This window comes from Hypanus sabinus, chromosome 12 (genome assembly GCF_030144855.1).
Source record: "Hypanus sabinus isolate sHypSab1 chromosome 12, sHypSab1.hap1, whole genome shotgun sequence".
In the NCBI taxonomy this organism is placed as follows: domain Eukaryota; kingdom Metazoa; phylum Chordata; class Chondrichthyes; order Myliobatiformes; family Dasyatidae; genus Hypanus; species Hypanus sabinus.
The window spans coordinates 105,785,173-105,800,411 of record NC_082717.1 but is presented as its reverse complement, the minus strand read 5'-3'; the positions used below and the strand labels follow the sequence as shown (position 1 = coordinate 105,800,411).

Sequence of the window (15,239 nt, the reverse complement as noted above, 5' to 3'; positions counted from 1 at the left end):
CGTTCTCCATGACTGCAATGTCCCAGTGAAACCTTTCACCGTGTTCATCACTGACAGCGCCAAGATTTGCAGGGAAGAAGTCTAAATGGGAATGTAGAAACTGATTCTCTAGTAACGTGTTCATGGTTTTGTGTGCTTGAAGCCTGTTGTCAACTAGCTGCACATAGTTTGGTGCCCTGTAGTTGCCGAGAAAATGCTCAACAACATCCTTGACTGCCTTCCCTGTGATTTACTCCAGCCCCACTTGCAGTCCTTTGAGTTGCCTGTAACTTATAACCTGTTTGATTTGTGAACCAACTAAAACACCTTCCATAATCAGTTTATGAATTGAAATAACAAATATATGCAATTTTTTAAAAAACGGTGTGTGACAGGGAAATTTCATAGAGATTCATGATCTGCAGTCCAAAATCCATGAGATACACCCAAAAGTATTCAGGAAGCAAAATCTTTGCCGACCGTTGAAATTGGAAAGGCATTTTTTTTCAGGTTTGCTTACCCATGGAATGAGAGAGGATTCAAAGGTAAAATGTACCAAAAGGTTTACACCTCTGATGCCTATATGATAATACCATATAGGTTAGTCAATGAACTATTGGAGTAATTGAAGTTAAATTGATCCAAATCACTGCCAGCAGCAGATTAATCAGATCAGGTCTGGCTGTCCTGAAGCTGTCATCCATTCATCTCTACTTAACGTATATGGCCAGCATAGCCTCTGCCTCACAGTGCCAGGAATCTGGGTTTAGTCCTAATCTCTGTGTGGAGTTTGCACATTCCCTCTCTGATCTCATGCACTTCCCACAGATGCTCCAGTTTCCTCCCATATCCCAAAGACATATTGGTTGATAGGGTTGGAAAGCACTGTGTGTTTTAAATACTTTTTTTAAGATGAATGAAAGTAAAACTAAAATTGTATTATTATCATTTGTACCTTTTAACAAACTCATGTATTTTTCACAAGTATGTGATGGCTCACCCCGCTTACAGGCAGAAAACAGTACAACAGCTAAACGAATGGATTATCACCTTTCTCATTTTTCACTGGCTAAGTATTAGCGTATTACCCACAGCCTCAGGATAGAAGGACATCCTTTAGGATGGAGATGAGGAGGAATATTTAAAGTGAAGGTTAATAGGTTCTTGATTAATAAGAGCATCAAAGGTTACAGGCAGAAGACAGGAAAATGGGGATAAATCAGCCATATTTGAATGGACGAACACCCTCAATTGGCCAACTGGCCTAATTCTGCTCCGATGGCTTATGATCTGGACAATGACTGAAGGCCTGTTTCCATCCTGGATCCTGTCATGACAATGTAAGTAAAGCAAGATCGTACTTTCCTCTCTGCAGTGGCCATCGTGGACCATGATGCAGTTTTGCTGACTGGTATGTTGCACATGAAAGACAACCTGGTGATCACACCCCTCCAAGTTGCAAGTTCTGCTCAGAATTCTTGGCCTTTTGAAACAGACATAACAGTCAGCAGGCTGGCTGAGCCTCACAAGCACCCAGCAGCACTCCCCCACCCCACTTAGGTAGTGACCTAAGCAACAAACACAAAATGCTGAGGCAGCACCTATGGAAGTGAATAAACCGTTGACGTGTCAGGCCAAGACCCTTCTTCAGGAATGGAAAGGAAGGGGGAAGGTGCCTGAATAAACGGGGAGGGGAAGGAGGACGAGTTGGAAGTTGAAACCAGGTGGGTGAGAAAGGTAGAAGGCTGGAGAAGAAGGGATCTGATAGGAGAGGAGAGCAGACATTAAGTAAAAGAGAAGGAGATGGGGCATCAGAGGGAAGTGATGGGCAAGTGAGAAGAGGTGAAAGGCCAGAGTGGGGAATAGAAGAAAAAGGGAGGGGTAGGGAAAGAAAATTTTACCAGAAGGAGAAATTGATATTCGTGCCATCAGGTTGGAAGTCAGCCAGCTGGAATATAAGGTGTTGCCCCTCCACCCTGAGGGTGGCCTGTTCTTGGCACAAGAGCTGGCCATGGACTGACATGTCTGAACGGGAATGGAAATGGAAATTTAAACGTTTGGCCACTGGGAAGTCCTGCTTTTGGCAGGTGGAGCAGAGGCAGTGAACTGATTTTGGTTTACTGTCCCAGAAGTAAGCATTCTATTCAAATGCTTTCACCCAGGAATTACTAAAGCAACATTCCCAGCACTATTGTTGATTCCAAGGAAGAGAAATCGTTGGATATTGCAAGACTGACCCTATTTGTCAGAAAAATCCTGCCTTTAATCTCCTGTTAAATAAAGAGCTGAGTACTATGAATTTCACTAATATCGTTCTTCCCCATGACCACGTGGGCTTCCTCCAGATCCTTCTGTTCCCTCCCACAGTCCAAAGACATGTGGCTTAGCGGGCTGACTGGTCACATGAGTGTAAGTGGCCAATGTGGGCTCATTGGGCCGAATGGGCCTGTTACCATGCGGTATCTCTAAATAAATAAAATACAACAAAAACAAATAAACAATCAAGTAAGCAAATAGATAGAAAAATAAATAAATTGATAGATAATTAATACTGAGAATGTGAGTTGTAGATGACTTTAAAGTGAGCCTGTAGATTGTGGAATCAGTTCAGAGTTGAGGTGAGTGAGATTATCCATGCTGATTGAGGAGCCGGATAGTTGAAGTGTAAGAACTGTACCTGGCTGCAGCTTTGTTTTGGAGCATTTTACAAAGCTGACAAAGCAGCGTGTGCCATGGAAACCCAGTCAACAGGGAACAAGTCCCGCGAGGGATATAATCTCCTGCGAAAGTGGGGATGAGGGTGGTTACCCAAAGGGAGACAGGAAAGCATTCCAAGAATCATTGCTCCTTGGACAATATACCGATGAAAATACTTTCTGAGCAGAAGTATTATTTCAAACAGGATTGGGATTTCCCTGCACAGCCCTCACGCCGACTCTTGTCTGCCATGTATTTCATTCCTTCATCGCCTGCCAGCAGTTGAACTGAATGCAAGATATGGGATTTGACAGCTCTCTTATTTAAACTAGTAAGTATTCTCTGGTTCTCCGTGCACCCCAGAGAACGGTACACGATATGAGGTTCATCAGTGCTTACCAGCAGAACAAAGGTTCATTACAACACTGCCTTGTCACAGTAACAGTTACAACTACTTCGTGTCCGTGAGCTCTGCAGCTTTTACTCCACTATGTGCTGATGCTGTGCTGATGCTGTGGGCCAGCTCCAACTGCTCCAGGCTTCTTGTCTGCCGACTCACTTATATTTGAAATGTACATTCAACTTTTTGAACCTTTCACTTCTTGCTGAAACGCGACATTGATGGGTAAATCCCCTAATGCTTCCGGTATGCCACCATAGCTACTGGCCAGATGAGGAACAGGGTATTTAAATAGGGGACCTCAAAACAGCAGAAAGCCCACGGTCTTGCTTCTGAGGCTGGACCTGCCTGTAGCAAGCACCACAACACGCTGGGAAAGCAAGCGCAAGATTCTCCAAGTTCCCCGACAATGTGCACCCTCGCCCCCAGAGTGAGGCATGCCCTGAACAAGACTCCTGGAAAAGATACTCTTTCCTCTGAACTTCACAGCAGATGTGATTGAATTTGGCAGGGGAATTAGATGGGGGGGGGGGGGGTGGGGGGGAGGGGCCAGCAGTGGCAGGTGTTTAGGGGGATATTTTATAAATCTGATCAACTGGTGAATTTCACCGAGGAAGAAAGGCTATATGAATCGGATGATCCAATTCTCACTCTTTTTTAAATAGCTTTATTTGTCACATGTACTTCAAAACACGGTGAAATGAGTCATTTGCATCACATCGAATCTATGAGGGTTGTGGCACAAACAAGAGAAAATCTGCAGATCTGAGCAACATTTACTAAACGCTGGCGGAACTCAGGCAGCATCTATGGGAAAGAGTAAACTGTCGCAGTATCGGGGTCTCAGCCCGAAATGTCAACTGCTTACTCTTTTCCATAGACGCTGCCTGGCCTGCTGAGTTCCTCCAGTATTTTACGGGTGTTGCAGCAACGTCTGCCAATGTTGCTACAACTCCGATCATACCCACATCTTACCAATCCTCACTGGTGTGCCTTTGGGCTGTTGGAGGAAACCAGACCACCCGGAGGAAACCCATGTGGTCAAAGGGAGAGCTTACAAACTCCTTACAGACAGCAGTGGCAATTGAACCCTGATCTTACAGCCAGCTCTGTAAAGTATGCACTATGAATCACCCAGTATCCTGCAGCAGGAACCCCCACCACCCAGGACATGCTCCCTTCTCACTGCTGACATCAGGAAGAAGGTACAGGACTCGCACCGCCAGGTTCAGGAACAGTTACTACCCCTCAGTCATCAGACTCTTGAACCAAAGGGGATAACTTCACTCGCCCCATCATTGAAATGTTCCCACAAGCTATGGACTCACTTTCAAGGACTCTTCATCTCATATTCTTGATATTTATTGCTTGTTTATTTACTGTGTTATTATTATTTATTTCATTTTGTATTTGCACTGTTTGTTATATTTTGCACACTGATTGAACACACAAATTGGTGTGATTCTATTGTGAATATTATTATGGATTTATCGAGTATGCCCGCAAGAAAATGAAATTCAGGGTTGTATATGGTGACATTATATGTACTTTGATAATAAATTTGCTACGAACTTTGAACCTTGAAATTGAAAGAAAGGTCAATGCTGCCGTATGGCTCCAGGGGTTTGGCTATTCTTGGAATTAATTCTGTATATTCTACACAGGAGCTTCCAACATGTGCTCCAGTCTTCTCCCAAATATGAACTGGAAAGTCAATTAGTGACTGTAAATGATCCCCTAATTGCCCAAGTGCCAAAAGTATTAGAGGGCCCTTCACATTGGAAGACCCTTAAAAACAGTGTCAACTTTAATTATCTTACATTAGCACCATTCCCTTAAGAAACTGTCACCTCAGTCTGATTAATGGCCAGAATGCTGTGAGAATGTAACCAATATACTGGGGGAAATGGAACCAGTAGATATAGTTTATTTGGATTTACAAAACACATTTGATCAGGTGCTAAATAAAAGGCTATTGCACAAAAGCATATAGCAGGGTCTGTTATTATTGTCATCTACCATATATCAAAGGTCCAGCTGATAATGTGACTAACTGGATTGGCAAATTGGCGGCTGACATCAAGATTAGGGGTGTCGTGGACAGTGAGGAAGACTGTCAGAGCTTGCAGCGGGATCAGCTGAAAAAAATAGCAGTTGGAATTTATTGGAGACAAGTGCGAGGTTTTGCACTTCAGCAGGACCAGCCAGGGTAGGTCTCACACAGAGAACAGTAGAGCACTGAGGAGTGGTGTAGAACAAAGGGATCTGGGAATACAGATCCATAATCCATTGAAAGAGGCACCACAGGAAGATAGGGTCTTAAAGAAAACTCATAAATCAATGTATTGATTACAGAAGTTAGAATGTTATGTTGAAGCTGTTTAAGATGTTGGTGAGGCCTAATTTGGAGTATTGTGTGCAGTTTTGGTCACCTACCTACAGGAAAGATGTAAATAAGGTTGAAAGAGTTCAGAGAAAATTTACAAAGATGTTGCTGGGACTGATGGAGTTATATGGAAATATCAAATAGGTTAGGACTTTATTCCTTGGAACGTAGAAGATTGAGGGGAGATTTGACAGAAGTATGCAAAATTATGAGGAGTAAATGCAAGAACTAAGGTTTTCCAGCTGAGATTGGGTGGGACTCCAACTAGAGGTCATGGGTTAAGTGTGAGAGGTGAAAAGTTTAAGAGGAACATGAGGGGAAACTTCTTCACTCCCAGAGTCGTGATGGTGTGAAACGAGCTGCCAGCTCAAGTGGTGCGAGCGAGCTCGATGTCAACGTTTAAGAGAGGTTTGATAGTATGTCGACGGGGTACTGGCACGGAGGGTTATGAGTCCGGTGTAGGTCGATGGGAGCAGGGGAAGAGACATGTTTCTGTGCTGTGTTTTTCCATTACTCTAATATTCCAGCGTAAGGTACAGGTTGGGATAAACTTTGCAGGGAGAAACAAGAGTCAGGCCTAGAGTCTGGAGCAACCAACAAACTGCTGCAGCAACTCAATGGACTGAGCTGCATCTGGGAGGTGGGGGGTGCTGAGGGTACTTCTGATGTTTTGGGTCAAACATCTGTGACTGGACTGAGAACAAAGAGGGAAGAGCAGGGAACCGCTGAGACAGGGGTCAGTGTACAAAGGAGGGGTAAAGGACAATTAGCAGATGGAATCAGCCAGGGTAAGGGTAGTGGTGGAGTTAGGAGGCAGAGGCAGGTGGGTGATGGACGGAGGCAAACAAAGAAAAGGCTGGGTGTGTGTGGGGAGAGGGGGTGAAGATTGAAACAACAGGGGAGCTAACAGCTGGGATTACTAGGTCATTGACAATCAGTAACTACAGGGGTGAACCACAAATCAGCGCTCGGGTCTCAACTGTTAATAACCTATCTCATCAACGGATGAAGTGCACAGTAGCAAAGTTTGTTGACAAGTCAAAAATAAATGAGTTAACAAGTCATGAAGAGAATGCAAACAGCACGCAAAGGGACATGGACTGAGGACAAGCTGGTAGATAGAGTATAAACTCCTGTAGAACAGTTGCTATCCCTCAACCATCAGGCTCTTGAACAAAGAAGGATAACTATGATCAATGATCTCACTTTAAGAACTCTTAATCTCATAATCACATGTTCCCTTTATTTATTGCAACTTATTTCTATTTGCATTTGCACAGTTTGTTGTCTTCTGCCCTCTGACTGATCTTCCATTGATCCTGTTATGGTTCCTATTCTATAGATTTGCAGAGTGTGCCTGCAGGAAAATGAATCTCAGAGTTATATATGGTGACATATTTGTACTTTGTTAATAAATTCCCTTTGAACTTTGATATGGGAAAACTATAGGAAATCCACCTTGGAAAGATGAATGAAGAAGTCATTATTTAAATAAAAATCAACGAAATCAGCAGACGCTAAAACCTAAAATACAACCAGAAAATACTAGAAACATTTAGCAGGTCAGACAGAGTTAATGTTTCAGGCCTAGAACCCTTTGTCAGAATTGGGAAAGAGAAAAAATAAAATTAAGTTTAAGCTGCGAAGTGTGTACGGGTAGGATGGATAGGACAAAGGGAATAGCTGAAATTGTTGTATTTTATATTCCTTCTGTTCATTCTCCTTAGCCCGGTCCTTTGTCATTTACATCTGCAACACTGCTATAATGCTGCACCACTTTGACCTTCTCCAGTGTCCTATCCCATTAATTCTCTACCCACTTTGACCTCTACTCTGTCACCACTGTGACAATGAGGTCCAAATAATATCGGGCAACATCTCCTCACAAAGTGGGGCAGCACAGTAGAGTAGTGCTTGGCACAATGCTTTACTGTAAGATCCAGGGTTCAGTTCCCACCGCTATCAATAAGGAGTCCGTACATTCTCCCTGTGATCTCTGGGTGCTCTGGATTCCCCTACGTTCCCGAAAGATGTGCAGGTTAGGGTTAGTGAATTGTGGGTATGCTATCTTGGCACCGGGAACATGGCCCAACTCAATCCTGGTTGATCTGATTTGACACAAACAAAATGCTTTGACGTACACGTGACAAATAAAGCTAAACTCTTTTATCTGGTGATGGTGCAAAGGAACTCTGCAAAACCTTGTACCGGCAATACAAAGGCAACATGCTGGAACCACAAGTAATTAGGAAGGGTATTGGAATGTTGGGCTCTCTTACAAGAAGTAAGAATTACACAAGTTACATTTTGTTGCATTGGTTTGGACATCTTACCAGTGAGATGGATGTAGCCAAGTAACTGCCAAAGAACATTCCGGTCAGATGCCAGCCCGATCTGGCCTTCAGTATAACAATTATATTCTTGTGTATGTCAGGCCTAATGACGTACACCATATGACCCTAAAAGAGAATGGATCAATGCTTCCTTGGTATAAACCTTCCTCCCGTTCTCAAGAGATCAAAGACTTTTTACACTTTATTCTTGACTTCCTTCCAGTGTTTCTTTTAAACAATTAAGTAAAATTATGGCATTACAGTGTTAGTTAATAATAGCTGCTGATCTCCTCCCAGTATCACCTCTGGTCAACCATAGCATGGAACACAGTGCTCATCCACTTATCCAGCAGGACAGATGAATGAGCCTTTATTAACAGGAAAGCTTTTGCAGAGCAATTCTCCCTCTTCCACTGGAATAATTATTCACTGGAGTAAGATCATCTGATACAGTTCATAAAAATGTACAAGGAAGTTGGAGAGACATAAATCCAAAAGAAGAAAAGCTCAGGTCAAGCCTAACTACTTTCTAAGTTTGATTTTGACCCTGTTGCCTTTAGTGGATGGTCTTCCCTGGATAGTGGGAGTATCTCAAAATGTTATTTTCTCTTTCTATTGAAGATTTTCGTTTTAGTCAGTCATTTTTATGCTCTCAGGTATTCGGATTGAGTTTTAGATAACCTGTCTTAAAGCAGAAATAGTTTTTAAAGGATATTGGTCCTTCAGTTAGCTTTAGTCTTTCTAGAAATGTTATTTTAATAGTGGTTAGAAGAAGAGTGTATCCTGTATGCAACTTTATATGTAATGTATGCCGAGAGGGGTTAGGTGTTTTTACCATTTTACAGAAACATTACGAGAGTAAGCAAGTGGGGACGATGAATTAGACACAACCTGGTGGCTGTAGCAAGGTTGATGTGTGACATGAAAGGGATCATCAATATGCAGAAAGTAAGGGCAGTATCACTCATGATCAACTTGGACCAGAGGGAGCTGCTTCCTTCTGCTGTTCTTCAAAAATGGGACCAGGCCAGTGCGAATGGCACAGGCACCCAATGTTAGAAATTCTAGCGTGAGTAAGTTCATGCAGGCTGGACATTAGTGGACACAGATTAAACTGCAGAAAGTGAGAGAGGGAGATTGTTGGCAAAAAAACAAACATCAACATTTTGATTGCTGCTAAACTTGAAGATGAGCAAAAAGATCTCCAACAAGCATCTCAGAGCCGACTATATTAGGAACTACAATGTGATGCTTAAGCAAAATCTATTTCATAACATGGTGTTATGGAGGTTGATGTCAGATAAGATAGCAGGGCAGAAGACCCCTAACAGTGTTGCTGAGCAGAGAGATCTGGGGGGTCCAAGCTCATAGCTCCTTGAGAGTGGCAACACGAGTTGATAGGGTGGTTAGGAAGGCTTACCTGTTTTTATCAGTCGAGGCACTGAGTTCAAAAGTCATATTGCAACTTTATAGAACTCTGGCTGGGGCACATATGGATTTTGCATGCAGTTCTGGTTGCCCTGCTATAGGAAGGATGTCAAGGCTTTGGAGAGGGTGCAGAAGATGTTTACCAGGGGGCTGCCTGGTTTAGAGGCCAAGTGCTGTCATGAAAGGCTGGACAAACTTGGGTTGTTTTCTCTGGAGCAGTGGAGGCTGAGTGGAGATCTGATAGAGATTTATAAGAGGCACAGATAGTGTAGAGAGGGAGTATTTTTTTCCCAGGGTAGGAATGTCTAACACCAGACGGCATGCATTGAAGGTGAGAGGGGCTAAGTTCAAAGGGGGAGTGAGGGGTAAGTCCTTTTCCACAGACAGTGGTGAATACCTGGAATGCACTGTCTGGTTTGGTGGTAGAGGTAAACGCATTATAAGCTTTTAAGAGACTTTTGGATAGGCACATGAATGTGTGGAAGATGGAGGGATTGTGTAGGTAAGGAGGGTTTAGTTTTTGGATTTTTTAAAATTTTCTTTTTAGCTGAATCTGCACAATATTGTGGCCAAGGGGCCTGCTCCTGTGCTGTACTGTTCTATGTTCTCTGTTCTACACCATGGCTGTTCATGTTCACTGTATGATAGAAGTGAGCTCTAGTAGGGTAACTTCAGATAATATTAGCATTAATATCAATTCCTCTACAACAGTAAGAATTGTACATCTGGTGTAGATTCTACTAGTGGCAAATAAAATCCCAGTTACCCAGCTTGTAAATGAGGTGAATATTCTGTGCAGCTGGAAAGATATGGCTAGGAAGCAGAAACGTATAACCTTGCTATCTACCATCATGGATATGCTGGCTAAGTAATCAGTGGCAACAAACTGCAAAGAAAGACCCTTCAGACAAAGGAGACAGTTAATTCAGGGGCAAGGTGGCAGTTAGCCAAACTTAAGGGTGATTCAGCGGGATGTAAAGGAAAAACAGACAGCCTTAGCAAAGCAGCTGATAGGTAGATAGGGCAAAGTCAAAGCAAGATACACAACAGAGACAGGCAGAGTTTACAACGACCATCATCACCCACTCTATACTAATGACTATGTGGCTAAATACAGCTCCAATGCCTTGCTGATGACACCACTATTGGCTAAATCAAAAGTGATGATGGACTGGCAAATGGGGGGTAGGGTGAAGACTGAAATTCTGGTTGAATGTTGCCACAGCCTGTCAGTCATTACCAAAGAGCTGATTATTAACTACAGGAAGTCGTCCATCTGCCAGTCCTCATTAGGGTGTTGGAATTAGAGAGGGTGGGTAACTATAAATTCCTTGGTGTTATGGGTAACCCTAGGTAATTTCTAAAGTAAGTACATGTTCAGCACAACATTGTGGGCCGAAGGGCCTGTATTGCGCTGTAGGTTTTCGATGTTTCTGTCTTTCTATGTTATGTCAGAGGATGTGTCCTGGGACCGATATGCAAGTGCCATTTCAAAGAAAGCATCACAGAGCTTCTTAGATTTTTGTGCAGATTTGGCGTATCATCTAAAACATAGACAAGTTTTTAATAGGCGGACCGTGGAGAGTATCTTGACTGGTTGCAGCCAGGCCTGGTATGGAAACACCAATGCCTAAGAATGGAAAAGCCTACACAAAGTGGCGACTATAGCCCTGTCCATCATGGGGAAAGCCCTCCCCACCATTGACTACATCTACTATGTCAGGAGAGCTATCACAAGAAAGCAGCATCCATCATCAAGGACTCCTTCCATCCAGGCATTGCTATCTTCTTGTTGCTGGAGTATAGAGCCAAAGGTTCCACACCACCAGGTTCAGGAATAGTTATTACCCTTTAACCATCAGGCTTCTGAACCAGAGGGGATAACTTGACTCACCTCAATGCTGATCTGATTCCACAATCTATGGACTCACTTTCAAGGACTCTACAACTCTTGTTCTCAGTATTGTTTATTTACTTAAGAATTGCCCAGCTTGTCTCCTTTTGCACATTGGTTATCTGTCAGTCTCTGTTTTTATGTAGTTTTAAAAAAAATTAATTGTATTGTATTTCTCTGTTCACCTATTAATGCCTCCAGAGGAATGAATCTCAAGGTAGCATATGGTGGTGTGTACTTTGATAAAACATTTATTTTGAATTTTGAATTCTAATCCAGGCAGCACCTGGTTAATCTCCTCTGTACCCTCTCTAAAGCTTCCACATCCTTCCAAAATTGAGGCGACCAGGTAGGAGAGGGTGCAGATCACTGAATGATGTGACTGTTTGGACAGGATGCAGGTCACTGAAGAATGTGACATTGTTGGAGAGGGTGCAGGTCACTGAACGATGTGACTGTACGCTGTGTAGTCTAACCAGAGTTTTAGAGAGATGCAACATTACCTCGTGGCTCTTGAACTCCTCCAACTGATGAAGGCCTATACTTCATGTACCTTCTAAACCATCCTATCAACTTGTGCAACAACTTTAAGGTATCTATGGACATGAACAATTCATATTGCTGAGAATTCTGCCATGAACCCTGTATACCGCCTTCAAGTTAAACCTTCAAAAGTTTGTCATTTCACACTTTTCTAGATTGAACTCCATATGTCATTTCTCAGTTCAGCTCTGCATCCTATCAGAGTCAAAATCAGGTTTAATATCACCTGCATATGTCATGAAATTAGTCACTATACAGAAGCTGTACAATGCAATATTTAATTAAAAAAACATAAATGGCAGAGGGAAGAAACTATTCCTGAATTGTTGAGAGTGTGCTTTCAGGTTTCTGTACCTCTTTCCTGTTGGTAACAATGAGAAGATGATATGTCCTGGGTGACAGGGTCCTCAATGATGGATGCCGCCTTTTTGAGGCATTGCTCCTTGAAGGTGTCCTGGATGTGGGAAGGCTCGTGCCCATGATGGCGCTGACTGAGTTTATAACAATTTACCAATGCCACAACAACCTTCTACACTATCCACAACACCACCAACCTTTTTGTCATCTCCATACTTACTAATCCACCCTCACGCTTCCTTTTCCAAGTCGTTTATAAAAATCACAAAGAGCAGATCCCTGAGGAACAGCACTTTTCACCTTACTCCAGGCAGAATACACTGCATCTACTACCATACTCTGCTTTCTGTGGGCAAGCCTGTTCTGTATCCACACAACTGACATTCCCTGGATCCCATGCCTCCTGACTTTCTGAATGAGCCTACTAAAATCGACATACACCACATCCACTGCTCCAGCCTTATCAGTTTGTTTCGTCACTTCCTTAGGCAGACTTATGAGGCACCACTATGCTAACTAACCCTAAGCAAATGCTCGTAAATCCTGTCTCTAAGAATACTCTTCAATATTTGCCTACCACTAGCATAAGACTCCCTGGACTATAATTCCCAGGATAATCCCTATTACCTTTTTTTTGAACAAAGGAATTAGCATTTGCCACCCTCCAATCTTCTCGTGCTACTCTTGTGAAAGTTGTAATCAAAAGACGCAATTTTAGCCACCTCATAATTCAAATAGCGTCTTTGTGTAGTTCTTTTAAGGATTTAGCCAAGGTGTTTGAATCCATGGCTATAAACTTACCAGTAGAGTTGGGCTACATAGGCATGGATACACTGTATATTTCATCAACCTTGTCAGCTATTTGTATTTTAAAGAGTCTACTTAATCAAAGTTGATAAAACAAAGACTGAGGCCATCCCTAATAAAACAGTAAAGAAATGTAACCTGCTTTCTCTAATTTTGCTTTATATTGTTATAGATATTTTACAATGTTCTTTAACTAGGAAGGGATTTGGTTAATTGCAAAAGGTATGTAAAAACACAAAATGTTTTAAAACTGATCCTGAGACTACTCAGCCTGTCAAATCTGCTCCACCATTCCATCGTGGCTGATTTATTATCCCTCTGAACCCATTTTTCTTCCTTCTCCCCATAACATTTGACAACCTTACTAATCAACAACTATCAGCCTCTGCTTTAACTCTGCCCAATGACTAGGTTTGTGGCAATGTTTTCCAAAGATACTCCACCCTGTGGCTAATGAAGATCTGTGCCACAAAACGTTAATATAAATTAAGCTGTAAGTATATATATGACATCAAGGAATAAGTGTCTTTTTAATCCCATGGATTCTTATTGACTTAGGCAGTATTAGACTTAGGCAGACTTAGAAGTATTTGGGGGTCATGGAGGATACATGGATGATGATTGGTTAGTTAAGTTAGAAGACTGGACTCTGTTTATTGAAAAGTAGATTCAGACCCATACAATATATATATTTAAAACAAGGAACTCTGTAGATGCTGGAAATCCAAAACAACACACACACAAAGAGCTGGAGGAATTCAGCAAGTCAGGCAGCTTTTTGTGTGTGTTGCAGCAAATATATTTAAGTTTTTGTTATAACTTGTTTTTACTTTTCCCTAATTATATGCAAAGGTATCACAAAATACTACGCTCAGTGTGGTTTTTGGGAATTATTATACTCAAGGGAAAAGGATTAGTGGTCGGAGGCCACGGAGGCTAAACATCTAAATCATCCTGTCAGCAATAAGGAAGCATAGGGATTCCTACAGGCCATTGATAACCAAGGCCCCTTCTTGTGTAAGTACCGAGGAGTTAGTGTTGGAGATTAATTATGAGATAAAACAAAAAAGTTTTTTGTAAGGAAAGCAAAGTAGTTAATAGCGTTGAATTAACTGTTGTTCCTGTTGGAAAAGCCTTTGATAGAAATTTCATTGTTGGAGGTTTGATACCAGGACCCAGATGCCACATTAGAGGATTGGGCAAGTTATTGTAACAAAATTACCTTGAACAATTGGGTAAGCGATTTTGTTCTTTATAAACAATATGATTTTAATAGTACCCTGCTCTGAAGATCAAATGTATGCATTGTGAAGTAACCTTGCCTTGACCAGACCAGGTATGGACAAGATATGTCAGTGATGCTGTTGACCAATATAATGTTGCACTATATCTCTGGATGATGCCTTTTGTGAAGAACCAAGGATCAAAAGAGGTTGTGTGTTGTGCTTTCACACAACGACAAAGCATTTCAAGTTGACTGGACTGTTTTCAAGGATCCGAGGCTTTTGGGTCTCTAGGGAAAGCTTTTATTGTGAAATCAGTGAAGTGTGTGCACCTCCAAGGGCCATAAGAAACTGTGTGACGTTGCATAATCAATCCATAGCTGGTGCCAGGGAATGTAGTCCCAGATATTGTCTCACAGAGTCAGAGTCATGACCAAAGGCCAATTCGACCCAATTTGTACATGATGGACAAGTTGTCCTCTTCAGCTTGTCCCATGTCCACGTGTTTGTTCCACATTCCTCTAAACTTTTCCTATTTATCTTATTCGCAAGTGAGATTTTTGGGAATCAAGAAATTTGAGGGACTGTGCTTTAAGGAACGATTGATATCTCAAAACAAATTAGCTTGCAATCTGATGGTGGTTTGTTATTTGATCCGATTTTATGGTTGCAGCTTGCGGTTTAAAGTCTGTGATGTTTAAGCCCATATCAGCCAAGTACAGTATCCACACCAAGGTGAATTTGTACCAGAGCTGTGTTCTGTCCACACTCTTGTATGGGTCAGAATGTTGGTGCATAACAGACAGTGACCTTACCAAGCTATCGTCATTCCACACCTTGAGCCTCTGGAAGATCCTCCGAGTTTTATGCTCAAGGAAGATCTCCAATCACATCCTATTCTTTCAGTGTCATCAAGAGGTCACGAAGAAACATTGGAGATGGTTTGGGCACATGATCAGATGATGGGCCAACTCCATCATCAAGATAGCACTTCACTGGACCCCTGAAGGGCGGAGGAAACATGAGAGACCAAAGGCAACTCGCGCTGTACCACAAAAGCAGAAATGATGTCTCTGAACCACATCTGAGTCATGATAGAGAAGATGGCCATGGACAGACAGAGATGGAGGACCTTCACTGCTGCCCTAAATGCCACGAGCATAACAGGCAGTAACTACCTAACTAAACCTAT

At 42.3% G+C, this 15,239-nt stretch overlaps 1 protein-coding gene across 5 annotated transcripts in view; it reads right to left on the bottom strand.

Annotated features, from left to right (window-relative positions):
• LOC132403223 (filamin-A-interacting protein 1-like) overlaps positions 1–15,239 on the bottom strand; it is a 381,794-nt gene that overhangs the window by 16,904 nt on the left and 349,651 nt on the right. The gene's annotated exons all lie outside the window — the stretch shown is intronic.